This window comes from Thamnophis elegans, chromosome 5 (assembly GCF_009769535.1).
Source record: "Thamnophis elegans isolate rThaEle1 chromosome 5, rThaEle1.pri, whole genome shotgun sequence".
NCBI classification, from domain to species: Eukaryota; Metazoa; Chordata; class Lepidosauria; order Squamata; family Colubridae; genus Thamnophis; species Thamnophis elegans.
In genome coordinates, this window is record NC_045545.1 from 59,238,668 (window position 1) to 59,249,939 (window position 11,272).

The window sequence follows — 11,272 nt, forward strand, 5'->3', positions numbered from 1 at the left end:
ACAGAAGACACCCCTAAGGTTTTGGAGATGCCCACTTGGCCCAATGGGCAGGTTTCCATCAGAAGCTTCAGCTGATGCAGAATGTGACAGTGTGACCATTATGAACACATTATAATATGCCCATGTAACATCTTTGCTTCATAAATGGCATTGGTTACCAGTCAGTTACTGGGTGAAATTCAGGATGCTAGTGATCTATAAACATCTTCATGGTCTAGAATGTCATTGTCTGGAAATCACCTTTCCCTCATTGCTTCTGCCAGTCTCATAAGAGTTGACAAAACGAGCATATTTCAGCTAACATTTTTAAACAGGTTCATTTCATGGGACCTAGGCAGCTTGCCTTTTCTGCTCCAATGCCTGCCTCTGGAACAGGATTGAGACATCTTGCCACAGCAAACTTGCTGTGGCAAAACTCACTATGACCAACTTGCCATGGCCAACTTGCCACAACCAACTGGCAGCGGGCGAACTCACCATGGCCAATGCACTTCAAGACAACTCGTTGTGGGACAATTTAACAAATCTATTAATTATTTAAAATAAATAAAAATATTTATGTATTGCCATTCACATTTCATTCTGTTCCCCCCATTTTCATCCTTTATTTAATGATTCTATACCACCCATTTCTTTGATATCAGTGTAGTCCCTTGTCCCGCAGCAAGTTGTCCTGCATCGAGTTGGCCATGGCACGTTGGCTGTGGTGAGCTGGCTGTGGCAAATTGTCATAGGCCCCTCTGGAACAGTTTCCCTTTGCCACCTTTATAATGGAGATCTGGCTTGGTTAAAAATGAGTTTTAAAGTCTTCCTTTATTTCAAAACTATATTTAAACTTAGTTTAGGATTTACACTGCATCAATAATTAGAGTTTGTTTCTGGAATGGTTTTTTTCTATTTGCTTTAAGCATAGTGCAGTACATTATATTTAAGCCACTTATCTTTCCCATTTAAAAAAGCAATACAAGATTTGGGTAGAATGAGTGGGGACTAGAGATAAACAGTTTATCTGCGAGCTTTGTTGTTACTGCAAGTGCTACAAATTTTATCTACTAACTCACAAATAGAAGACAGCAAATATTCAAAATAATTTTGATATGTTAAAAAGGCAAGGTTGAAATAATAGGATAAACACTGAGGTGACAAATGCATTGCAGTTTTACTTTTAAACAAAAATTAAAGCAATAGTTTGGAATGAGAATATTTTTTTGTAATTCTATTGTGAAAATATCTTGCTAGAGTTGTTAAGAAACTGACTATGAGGCACATATCATTTTAGGCTGCAGCAATAAAAATAGTTTCCAATTATGCAAGATAATAGTTCCAACTAACTAATTTTTGGTCATTTTCTACCCTGAATGGCCCCTGTTCTAGACATATTACTTTAGGAATGATTCATACAAACTGGAACAGGTTAAAAGAAGGGTAATAAAGATAATAGGGAACCGAAGTAAAGTTGATGAAGAAAATGGAAAAAGCTACATTTAGCCCTGAGAAAAGATGACAAAAATGGAACTATTTTAGTGCCATTTAAAATACTAAAAAAAAAAAGTTTCACAAAAGAAGGTCAAGATATATTCTCTAATATTCTGGAGAGCAGGCTATAGATACTGGAATTTAAAGGAAGACAGGTGAAAAAACACACTCCCAAACATACGAGCAGTTTAGCATTGTAACCAATGACCCCGAAAGATGGTCAGCTAGCCTTCATTTAAGGCTACATAGCCATTGGTCAAAGGTTATTTTATTTCAATTTCTGCACATAAGAGGATATGGAGTCAGTGGCCCAAAATGACGTCTTCCATCTCTTGATTCTATGACACTAACACTCCATCAGACAAGAGCATGAAACAAGATCAAGCTCATTTATCTCCTTTTATAATACGACCATCTTTGGTGTGACTGACGCGGACCAGCTTCCATCATGAAAAAAGGATCCTATTTTTTAAAAATAATTCTCAGATTCAAAAAAGAGCACCCTAAAAGCAAATTACTGATAGTATGAATGTTTAAGTCCTTTTCATCATCAGATTCCTTTAAATAACAACTTCAGAAAGCTGTTATTATACAGATGCATGGTGTGTTTGTTTTGTGTGGATTTAACCTCTTACCGAATGACAATGACAATGCTTTTCATTGCCATTATAAATTGTACAGGTTTTACCTTCTGCCAGCCACCAAGATAACAGTTTCCAGTTCTATTTATCTGGGAAAGACCATGTCACATTTTTGCTCTGCGAGATGTCCACAACCCCTCCCCCCGCAATTTAAACAAAGGCTGCAAGAATTTGGATGGCCAATAGATGGCAGAAAAGAGAGCTGATGAGCTCATAAAATATTTGAAGATTAAATCTTGAAACTGACATTAATAGTAAATGCTATATTAGTATTGTGACTATATCCAACATTCTAGAAGGTCTCTCAAAAGACAGTCATGTAGATCTCTGTAAATATAATTCCTACTGACAGAATACTTTTATTTTGGCTTCTATTGGAATACATTTCAAATTTATGAAGATTGAAAAAGTTAACAAAGTTGAGGCATTTCCCACACATCTCAAAATATCTTTAATCTGGTTATCCCTAGCAAAAGCAGGGGACTAATTTTCTGAGATAAAAAGAGGATTATTCCTTCTGGCTCACTATATAGTAAATAGTTGGATACCTTCAGGCCATATTTTAATTACAGAGATTTTATTTTATTTTTTACACAGGCATTCAAAGAACCAACTCATAACCAAATCCCACAATTTCTTTTTTAAGTTTTCCTCTGGTTTATAATTTAAATTTTTTCTATCTTTAAATATTATTTAAATCAATTATTAATGATTTATTCACTTCTTTCCCCAAAATTCTTTAAGATCATCTGGTACATGGATGATAATCAGTATGTCTGCCTGAATTTCTTCCAAGAATAATTAAATTATTTTAGAATGCATTTGTTTTCAAATTCACCAGTAACTTTGCCATTGAACTGAAATATTATGAAAAGTACTGTTCAGCAAAAGTACCCAGATATGATTCCCACCTACTGCCAAATAATTGTTTGAACAGGTGAATGTAATGGAACATATATGGTTGTTTAGATATAATTAATTTCAACAAGTAATTGCTAAACTTCAAACTGTTCCTGTAAATACTTGATTTAATAAAATTTGAGCCTTGCCAAGTGTATGCATCCAGCTTGCATTAAGAGTCCTGTTAGGTGAAGAGAACTAGGTTTCTCCCAGCACTATATCTTAGATTTCAAAACTAGCTAAGGACAAAGCAGAGGTGCAATGACCTAATGTCAATTTAACCTTTCTAACCAGATCCTTTGTTCAAATATCACCAGATTTTTTAGCATTTATTAATCAAAGAATTTTGAATTAAGTTATGTTAAATGAGGATAGGGATTCTGTTGTATTCCAATTGCTTGCTTCTACTGGTTTTCCAGCATAAGCTAGATGTTCCCTAGCATGACTATGATCTAGGTTTTAAAATGTAACATTTCTCCATCTTAAAGGATAGAACTTAGATTTTATTACATTTCTCTGGCATTTGATATTCTGTTATCAAAACATAATGCAGTATCTTGTAAGCAGATCACTCACAACTATGGTGCCCATTCAACAGCCATACTTATGGAAAAATAAGAGCTAGGTCAATGACAAGTAGTCTTGTCATCTAATTGTAAAAAAATAATTCTGTTTGATTATGTTGTCGGGAACTCTGTCCAAAAGAACATTTCAAGAGTTGTTAGTATTTAGTATACAGTAGTAGTAGTTAGTATACAGCCATTATAGTATTAGCATATAGTATTTAGTAGTTAGTATCCAGCATTTAATAAGCAGACACATCCATTTCTCTCCTTACTTAAAACTCACATAGGAAATCTGAAAGTATCAAAGTAAAATTCTGCTTGAATAGTTATGTGTTATTTTTGGATACAGAGAGATGTGTGCAGTATAGATTAAAGGTTTGTTTTAATTTGTTAACTATTTGTGTCATTTCTGTCTTCAGATATTTCTCATATTACTGATTGAAATGAGCAGTTAATACCTTCAGGCAATTCTACCATTCACTTAAACTTATTGTTACTGTTATTTTCTCTTACTTTTTTTCTTCATAGAAGAAGAGTTATACAATTTTAGTCTACAATTAATTCAAAAGATTTTAAAGGCTAAAGTACAGTGGCTTTTCTTTTGGGACTAATATGCAGGCAAATAGAAAAAAAGTCATAGAACTTTGTTTTTTACACATGATAAGCTGCTGGAAGATTATTACAGACTGGAAAAAGGTGGAAATTTTAACATCTTCACAATGAAGAAATGGTTGGTTAAATTAACTTATTTGTTAGAGGAAATGTGGTATATTCATATCATTCATTCCAGTGGTGAGTTCAATTTTTTTTAAAACCTATTATGTAGGTGTGGCCTGTTTTGTGGGGAGTGGCTCGGCAGTCATGTGACCGGGTGGGAGTGGCCAACTTGGAAAATGTGGTGAAAGTCACTTAATGACGCTCTTGCTTAGTAAACCAAAATTGGGCTCAATTGTGGTCATAAGATCTATTTCTTTCTTTCTTTCTTTTTCTTTCCTTCTTTCTCTTTCTCTTACTTTTCTCTTTCTCTCTCTTTTTCTTTTTCTCTCACTCTCCCTCCATTTACCTTCCTTTATTTCTTTCTTGTGTGTATCCCCTCCCACGTTCTTCTTTCTTTCTCCCTTCCCCTCATTCCTTCCTTCCTGTCCTTCCTTCTTTTCTTTCTTCTTCGTTTCTTTCTTTCTTTCTTCTTTCTCTTTCTTTCTTTCTTCTTCTTTCTTTCTTCTCACTTTCTCTTTTCTTTCTCTCTCGTCTCTTTCTCTATCTCCTTCCCCTCTCTCCCTCTTTCTTTTCTTTCTTTCTTCTTCTCTTTCTTTCTTTCTCTTCTCTCTTTCTTCTCTCTTTCTCTGTCTCTTTCTCTCTCCTCTCTCTCTCTCTCTCTCTCTCTCTCTCTCTCTCTCTCTCTCTCTCTCTCTCTCTCCTCCTCTCTCTCTCTCTCTTCTCTCTCTTCTCTTTCTTTCTAAATCACTCTAAGGTTTGATGAAAGCAGTCACAAATTTGGGGTGAATTAAGTCTTTCTTCAAAACTTAAACCAGGATTCCACAAAAACCTGTAGGTCAGCATCAAACTCAGATTTTGACTTTTATCCAGAGCCTGCCTCACCAGCATCAAATGTTTGGGACAGACCAGGTCTCTCCAGCGCTCTCTCAACAGAGGGGGAGGAATAAGACACCACCTATGTCTAGTCTACAATGCAGCCCTTGTAGCAGTTCCAAGAGATTCCACAATTTGATTCAGGAGATCCTGAAGTCACAGATCAACCCACAAGTGGCTTCAACAGCTCTCAGAGAAAGATTGTGAACAACCAGATAACTGCAAAAAATACAATCCTTCATTTCCCCCATCCCCCCCCCAAATCTGGTTCTCCTAACATCCAGCCTCAACCAGTACCTATACTTCCTCCAACACACACACACACACACACACACCACACACACACACACACACAGAGCCATCACAACTGATGAAGCTTCTTGGATGAAAAGATAAACATTTTGTTCTCCTTCCTCAAGGAAAAAACAATCCAGTTGCCTTTTGGAAAAAGCACCTTTGAGACATAAAGGTTCCCCTTGCACTTATGTGCTAGTCATTCCGACTCATTATTTTCTCCTAAAAGGGTCCTGGGCTGGGCAAACACAACTGGGTGGGAAAGACCACCTGGTGTAAGGATGTTCAAGGGGCAAACTGGCAGTGCCAGAGGTGGAGATGGCTGGGAAAGGGAGTGCTGGAGAGGAGCTCTCACAGGGCGAAGAGCTTCCCAATACAGGCACAGTCTACCTGCAGTCATGAATGCCTGCAAGCAGCAGCTTCAGGCACCTGCTTGTGGCTGACAGTTCTGTTTGGGAGCAGACGCTGCAGAGGCAGTGGTGTCAGGCGCAGTGCGGGATGTCCTGGAGCCCAGGCACTGTTGGAACCTTCGCAGGGTTGATCATTCTTTCTTGATTTTACTAATACTTGTCTTCCATAGGTGAAATAGTGTTGTTAAAAAAAAAATCAGTATAATTTTGGACCTAGACTTGAATGAAAAACATTTCATTCCAAAACCCAGCAGACTAGAATCCATAATTCAGTATTATTTGACTCATTATAAACAAATCTCATTGTAAATACTATTAGAACAGTTTATACAGATCAGAAACAATTGATTTTTGGAGGCCAAATTAAACTCCAAACTGAGATTGCATGAAGAACCTCCTATAGCAGTGGCACGCCATTTGTCAGGGCATGTGAGGCACTGCCCTGTCAGCTGGCCAGCACGCATGCACCCGCTGGCCAGCTGAGTTCACCCTTTTTTAAAGCCATTTTTGCCCTCCACAGGCTCCAGAGGCTTTATAGAAGCCTGGGGAGGGCGAAAAGAGCCCCCCTGCCCCCCCGAGGCCCTCCGGAAGCTTCATGAGCTTCCCTGAAGCCTCTGGAGTACAAAAAACCAAGCCTGCGGGCAAACCGGAAGTTCGGGAATGGACTTCCTGTTTGCTCGGAGGGTCATTTTGACTGAGTCCCAGAAGCTTTCGGAGTGCTTAAAATGACCCTCTGAGCAAACCGGGACTATGAATTCTAGTCCAGCCAAGTGACTTTTGGCCAGCCAAACTCACCTCACAGGTTTGTTGTTATGGGAAAATAATAGGAAGGAATATTAGGTATATGCATTGCCTTGAGTTTATAAAAATAATAAATATAGGTTATATATAAAAAGAAAATTCTAATGGAGTTTGATGTTTCATCGTACAGCAAATGCATTGTATAGGGATGCAACACAATTGTATAATTGTATAAGAAAAGTAGCTCTGCTATTAAAATAATATACTTGTTACAAACAATTTAGGTGCAAACGAGTCTCATTGTTAAACAAAAACTATTACAGTTCCCATCCATGCGACTACTGCAATTGTTGCCAATGCAAAATGATTTCTTTTAACCAAAAGTCTAGTTGAATAGAAACATTATTTACAAATTTTTACTACATGCAAGGGTATGAATTTCAATATATAAACCAATGTGAATGTCTCCAAATGTAAAAGGCAAGGTTATTATTTACTAAAGCATTTTATGTGAAAAATCCACATCAGACTTCAGAACTATGATTCTGAGTTATGGAACAAGTAAGGATAGTAATGAGTAAGGATAGTAATTTGTTCCTTTAAAAAGGAACAAAATATGGGTTGTGACTGACTAACTTAATCTCCAAATGAAGACATTCAATATTTACATTGATTTGATTCTTGGAGGTTTTCTTCTTCCCCTCATTTCCTGATATATTCACCAGAAGCAAAGGTATTAATTCATTTTTCCAAAGCTTATTATTCTGTGCAGCCAGATACATTAAGGTCATTTCCCTTTAAGAATAGAACAGCACTTTTTCATAGACCAAAAAAATCTCATTAACCTTGGAAGTTAAAGCAGCTGTTCTTTCTCAAAATAAGCTGGCTAGTGACATAGTTTTAGTTGATAAACACAGGTAAGATGAATTTTTTGTTGAAAATAAACCATTTTTTTCTCCCACTTTAAGTAAAAAAACAAAAAAAAATATAGAGGCATTTCTGAGGGATCTGTTAAAAATAGTGTACCTTCATTTTGTTATTCAAGGATGTAAAAACTGAAAGAAATAATGATAAAAGAAGATAAACCAAGAAGACAGTTTTAAAACATGGCTTCAATTAGCTTAGACTTTTGCTTTCCATAAAGGGTCCTTTGCTGTATTAGTTCCAGATTATTTGATATGCATATATAAGTATTTTACAGATAAAATTAGTAGATTTAAATGATACCATTCATTCTATGGTTTTATTGTCCTGAGTGTTGAGCCTTTATTCCATTTTAAACTTGGATGTTTTTACATTAGTAAACTGTAGAAGCCAGGGTATCCATTCTTAGCAACTTTAAGACCTGTGGACTTCAACTCCCAGCAACGCTGGCTGGGAAATTCTGGGAGGTGAAGTCTACAGGTCTTAAAGTTACCAAAGTTGGACACCCCTGGTATTAGTCATTCTGCAGTGCTCTTAATAAAAAAAATACTGCTGAAAAAGTCTTTGAGCTTCCATGCAATAACATTTTTTCCCATCCCTCCTTTTGGGCAGAACGTGAATGAACATTCACATTATAATGATTTGTCCACAAAGTGAGTTCTCAGAGAAGGCATAGGAGAAACAGCTCTCTTTAATATCTTATCTTACCTTTAATTTAGAGTATTTGCTACAAGTGTACATATCACTTACTACCATAGTTCAATGACTTACCATGTAGTGAGTTGATATGGAAATTAGCTTCTTTAAAAAATATGGTGCTGGTTTGATGATATTACTGAGATGGTTGATCTGTGATAAGTCATATATAGAAGTCATCAATTGATCTGATGGTAAAACAGAAAAGTAAGAAAAATATATCATTTCATTCCAAGATGATTTTAACATAAATATTCTCTGTATTCAAATATATACAATTTGTTACTTCATAAGAATTATAATCAGATATTAGATTCTTAGGAGAACCATTAAAAGTTAATAATCATCTTCCTATGGTTCTAACTTATTTAAATGATTTGAGGAAGGATCAAACTGTGTTCTCTTGAAGAAAGCAATTTATCAGGTATGATCTCATTTGGAATCATGTTAACTCTTGTTCAGATTAATATAATGCCAAAATAGTAGCTTTCTTTTAATTAAGCTCCTTCTGAGTTAAACATCAATAAACAATGTTCTCTGGAGCTAGATGACTCTTCATCAATTGTATTTGTTTTTTATTTTATTCAAAGTTGATTAAAAGTTGACAGATTGCAGAACCAATCCACTAGTGAGAACTGGATACTTTCTGTGAACTCAAACATAGGCAACATTATGCCATTTATGGCTATTAACATAGCACGATAGTAGTAGGATTTTTATTTTTCATGAATTCATAAGAAAGCAATATTAATTTTCTTTTAAGCTAGAAGAGGTAAGCTATTACAACCTTCTGTATTCAAAATAAATAGCTTGTGATTGGTGACTAAATATATTTACATGTAAGCTTATTTTCAAAATCCTGAACTTCAGGTTTATTCTTGAAATTTTAATGTTTCCAAGTACTCTTTTTTTCAAAGGTTCTTCACTATTTTGTTTTCTCCTATCCTTTTTGTTTAACTGGGCATTTTTCTTTTAGAATGATCCCAGGCAACCATGCATATCTGAAATATTAAACAGAGATATGGGTATAGTGTATACGCTGAGAGCAAACAAAACATGCAGTAAGAGATGAACAAAGATTGGAATCTGATTGAAATTCTTCAAGAGCATTTGCAACATAAAAACATATTTTATATAGCAATTTATTCAGTTTATTTATTCAAGGTTGTGACATGCTAAGCAATGAAATAGTCATTAAGCAAGGCTGTTAATGCTCCAAATACTTTCTTGTTGATGAATGTCTCAGGTATATCATTCATTAACATTAAAGTGGCAACTAAAATCCATTTGCTCCTAGGCAGCTAAGGTGTTATTACTATTTAATGGTACATCACTCTGCTATACAACTATATAACAGGAAAAGCTCAAGAGCTAATTAAAAAAATGTAGCAGTATTTGATGTCTCCATCATTTTGGGGAAGAGGTACTTCAAAGTATATGTAAATTTATTTATACATGGTATTTATATGGCTGTCATTTTTTTATGAAGATATCTCTGGAAAACTAATAAGCATAAAAATAGAAGCCAACATATAAAAATAGTAGAAAAAAAAAGATGACAGATAAAAAATAATTTCACATTTGCCACAAGTCAAAAACACAAACTTGATACTACTAACACGTTGATCCTAAAATCTAAGAGGGGAAACAAGTCTTTCCAAAGACTTTCCAAAAGACAACAAGGTCAGGTCTCTCCAAACTTCACAAGGTTCACAGGGCAAGTGTCATGACAAAGAAGACATCTTTGTTAGTCTGTATACAGAAGGAACCTGGAACATGCTTGTTGTAGCCTCATAAGTCCTCTGACTTACGAATGACAGCTTGGCAGCAGCCAGGCGTGTCTTAGCCAATCAGATGCGCCTGCCGGTTGCCGGGCTGTCATACACGAGGCTATTGGTTGAACTACTTGACAACCGAGTATAAAAGGCTGTCAGACGAAGAAGAGGTGCCGGTCTACTCACAGTTGATATTCTATTCGTTCTTGTTTGAATAAACGGTTCGAGGTTACCTCAGACGCCTCCTCGTAATTTCTACTGCCGATATAACACTGGCAACGAGGTGGGGGACTCCGGCTCTGAGCACAACCTGAAACCTGAAGAGCAAGCAACGCTTTATTAGGCATGTAGACCGGACAAACCAACCGTGCCTCATTCGCCTCAACCGCCTCACAGAAATCGCCTCAGCCAATTACTGATGGCCGGCATGCCAGCCTTCGCTCCTTTCGGAGCTGGCGGAGAGTCCTGGGAAGCCTTCTTAGAAAGGTTCGAGTGCTTCCTCATTGCCAACAACCGGCAGGGGTACTCTCAAGTCAGAAAATGCAGCTTTTCTTAATCGCCTGCGGCTCTGAGATGTTTGCAATGGCCAGATCTTTTGCTGCCCCTAGGGCCGTTTATGACTTAACCTGGCAGGAAAACAGACGGGCTTCAAGCCTATTACGCCCCTACGCCTTCACAGATCGTACACCGCTTTGCCTATCGCAGGCGAGTGCAGAAGCCTTCTGAAACAGTTAACCAATTTCTCCAGGCTCTGCGAGTCGCCGCAGCTCAATGCGACTTTCCTGATCTTGAAGACAACTTGGCGGAGCAGTTTGTATGTGGCCTCAAGGACATATTCCTGAGGCGCCGTTTAGGGAAGCCAAAAGTAACGTTGGTTTACGCTTGATGAGGCTCGGGCTGCTGAACTAGCCGACCTCTCCTCCATCGAGATCGACTGTTACTTATCTCAAATGGCTGTTTCTGCTAATATGCCTGCCTCGCCTGCCTTGTGCCTTGCCTGCCCTGCCGGCTCCGGATCCATCGCCGCCACAACAGTCCACCTACATAACCAACCTAATAGATGAACTAGCTCCACTGCCAGAACACCTCCGTTCCATGCAAGTGGATCCTGAAGGCCACCCCTCGCCGTCCGCAACCGCAGCAGACCCAAGTGCTGATCCGCTCTCCTGCCGCGGCTTCTACTTGCCTAGGCTGCAGAGGCGCGCACCCCGGTCTACCTGCCCATTCAAGGCCGCAATCTGCCGCCGCTGCGGCAAGAA